At 42.9% G+C, this 3,668-nt stretch overlaps 1 non-coding gene across 1 annotated transcript; it reads left to right on the top strand.

Moving 5' to 3' along the window:
• The first annotated feature begins 855 nt into the window (after positions 1 to 855).
• On the top strand, positions 856 to 928 carry Trnaa-cgc (transfer RNA alanine (anticodon CGC)). Its single transcript has one exon. It is a non-coding gene; the product is annotated as a tRNA-Ala (tRNA).
• The last annotated feature ends 2,740 nt before the right edge of the window (positions 929 to 3,668 follow it).

Raw genomic sequence — 3,668 nt, 5'->3', positions numbered from 1 at the left:
GTCGCACTGCACTGTGGAAGGGAGCGATCAAGTTCAGTGGGGAGCAGCCGCAAAGTATCCTTAGAGAAGGATTGAAACGTCTGACGTTGTCAGCAGAGTTAAACGTTGTCAAAAACATCTTCCTGTATCTCACCGAACTGCGAACTGTCGTTTCCAACGGCGAAATGCGTGGGAATCAACCAACACCGACTCAAAGGAAGGCCTTGGCGCTTGTTGGTGACGTCATGTCAGCTAGGCACGGCGAACTCCAGGTCTGTTGCAGGCAGAAACGCCTGGGCGTGCTTATCACTATAAATCTCTGATTTTTGGACAAAATGTTTGGTATTGTTTTGGATTCTGCAGCTTTATTTAGATGAAAGATTTTCTTACTATCGTCAAGCTACAAATGAAGATCATAGTTCTGTATTACTGAATCCTGTCGAAACAAACGTAGATCAATATGAGAAGACGCTTTGCCCCATTGCAAGCTTAGGAAATTTTACATTCAAGTAACTATATTTACTTGATCCATTTTGTTATCGAAACTTACCCCAACCCCCTTACATTTAGCTCGTTTCTTTTATTTATTTTCGTTTGACATCGTCAATGTAAATGTGAATTAATTTACATGTGTAAATGTCCAACTGTTACCAGTTACTAGATTACAGTCGTTTTCAACGAAAGGAATTCTAAATATGAAACAAAATAGCTTCAAACATCGAAAATACTGCTGAGCTTAAACTTTTTTAAAGATGCACATTAGAAAATATAAATATTCCCCTCTTTCAATTGAAAAGAGAAACTTTACAAGATAAAAAAAATTTATTTGATAAAACAAGTATCTCTCTTTTGCCTCTTCTTCTGTCTTCCACATCGAGCGAGGTGGCGCAGTGGTTAGCGCACTGGACTCGCATTCGGGAGGACGACGGTTCAATCCCGTCTCCAGCCATCCTGATTAAGGTTTTCCGTGATTTCCCTAAATTGTTTCATGCAAATGCCGGGATGGTTCCTTTGAAAGGGCACGGCCGATTTCCTTCCCAATCCTTCCCTAACCCGAGCTTGCGCTCCGTCTCTAATGACCTCGTTGTCGACGGGACGTTAAACACTAACCACCACCACCACCACCACCTGTCCCCCACCCCCTCCCCCAACGTGTACAATCGCAAGATATTTCATTAACATTCAGTGCTCCTCACCCCATAGTCAACCAGGATACCTAAAGAAGAGCACCAACACGTTCACAGTTTCTTGTAAAAGCAACCCAGTACAAACGTAACTTCCTCAGATTTACAAATAAGGTAAAGAAGCACGAATTCTGTTGCTGCTGAACCATGAAGTTATTTTTGTATGTCAATCCTTACAACAGATGGAAATTTAAGTTCAGGAGTACACTATTTGTTAAGAAGTGTAATTAATTGCACAATTAATTTATTGCAGAAATCTCTCAGAACAATGAGTGTTGGTCAACTACCGCCAATAGTTTCACATTTTCCTGTGTGAGGTAGGGAGACACCACCATTATGAGTATGCCTGCAACAGACCTGGCGTTCGCCGTGACTAGCTGACGTGACGTCACCAACAAGCGCCGAGGCCTTCCCTTGAGTCGGTGTTGAATCAACGCACCAGGGAAAGGAGTCGTTTCACTGACGCCGGTTTTGCCACACCTTGAGGCCTTTTCGTGTCAGTTCTCAGTGGCGGTGTGTCTGAAGTGTTCTCCTCTTCAACTAGTAAGAAAACCATGTGATTTTAGCCGTGGGTTTCGTGATATGACCTCTATTGCTGAGAAGTCAAAAGAGGGGCTGTGACGACCTTCTCATCGAGTGACACGTCCACGGTGGCTTTGGGCAGAAATGTGGTTTAATTTGGTGCCAATGTGACTTCAGTAACCCATCTTACAGCTCACGTCATCTTTTGAGCTGTGGTCTTTTACGCACGTGTCGACATCTTACTGTTTGAAGCGTCACCGAGCCCGAGGGTGATGTCGCAGATCGCCACGCTTTTGCTCCGCTACAGAGAAAGGTTGTAGGCACCTTTGAGCCAAATTTCAAACTTTACGTCGCACTGGGAGACAGGTACGGGGATTCAAAAAAGTGATCCTTTAATTTTATTGCACAGTGTACTAAACGACCACCAGCCTTCCTGTGTTTTATTATAAAAGAAAAAGCAAAGTCTTTTCCGTCTTTTCTTCTTCCTCAATTATGCCATAGCCTGTCGGTTGTGTTCATCTCCTGCACACGTAAAGCGGAATCCCGGAAACAGACAGTGTGCAAAAGGGCTAATGTCCTTCATCTTGTAAGTATGTTGGCAGCGCTATAGACAGCGTTAACATCGCTGTCAGCGCTCTGCGCCCTCGGCAACAGATTCTGTGGTTGGACGGACTAATAGTTAGCGAGTGGATAGGGAAGTGTATGGACGTGGTATTTTTAGTGGCGAGTCTGTGTTGGTAGGATATGCATTGTGAAGTGAGATGATATGATGTGTTTATAAGAAAATACGCAAGTAAATTTGTGATGATGGGTGTTTCGTCGATAATGTTTGGGCAGTTGGATTATTGACAACTAAATCATTTTTGGAACTGGATGCCACAGGAATAGGGTTACATTTTCTAAATACATTGTTTGCTCTTCAATAAAATCTTTGGCCAACCATATGCCTACTAGTAGTTATAGTCTATAGTAGTTAGAATCTTTTTATTTAGCTGGCTGAAGTTGCCTGTTGCTGTAATTGCTGTAGTTCGTGTTATGAAGATTTTCGGTGAGGTAAGTGACTTATGGAAAAGAATGGGATTTGCACTGCTGGGATTCGTGATTGAAATGAGTTTAGGCAATTAACAGAGTTGGAGGTAGTTTCAATCTTAAGAATTATATGGCTGGTGTGGCCTTCTCTCGACTGTCCCTAAGACTGCAGATCCACGACAGACTATTCAGAAGCTGTATATCGCTGTAAGTCATCATCGTCACACAGCGATATTTTCATGCTCCATTCTTGCGCCACTTGAGTTACTTTTTGATTTTCTGTTTCATCTCGTCACGTTACTGTTCGTGTTGTTGTAACCAGTCCCTGCGAGATGGTGTCATAACCTTTCTTTTCTCATTATTATAGAGACTTTTTGATTCCAGTAGAAATTCATATGATCTGTCTCTACCGACTACATATTCCACTACATCCCAAATGATACGTAGTTCCTTCATAGCCACACTCGCATGATTAGATCTGTTTTGTGATGAAACTGTAAACAAGCCTTTCTGTTGCTTCTGAGTCGCAGTAACATTGCTATTCTTGCAGAAGCAGTAATTTAATTTTTTATTTAGCTGTCACACGACTTACTTCGACCTCTGGACATCTTCCTTTTTCAGTCATTACTCTGCGATTTTCCTCCAAATTTGCCACGCGGGGTAGCCGTGCGGTCTTAGGCGCCTCGGCACGGTTCGCACGGCTCCCCCGTCGGAGGTTCGAGTTCTCCCTCGGACATGGGTGTGTGCGTTGTCCTTAGCGTAAATTAGTTTAAGGTAGATTAAGTAGTGTGTAAGCCTAGGGACCGATGACCTCAGCAGTCTAGTCTCATAGTAATTTACCACAAATCTCCTAAATTTCCTCCAAATTTTATATTCTTATACTTTTTAACGAATCTCCGCGCCTATTCTGTGGTGGTAGTGTTAAGTTCCTATGGGACCCTAGGCTTACACACC

This window comes from Schistocerca gregaria, chromosome X (assembly GCF_023897955.1).
Source record: "Schistocerca gregaria isolate iqSchGreg1 chromosome X, iqSchGreg1.2, whole genome shotgun sequence".
Taxonomy (NCBI): Eukaryota; Metazoa; Arthropoda; class Insecta; order Orthoptera; family Acrididae; genus Schistocerca; species Schistocerca gregaria.
Note: the sequence above shows the minus strand (reverse complement) of the source record. Positions and strands in the feature narration are given on the sequence as shown.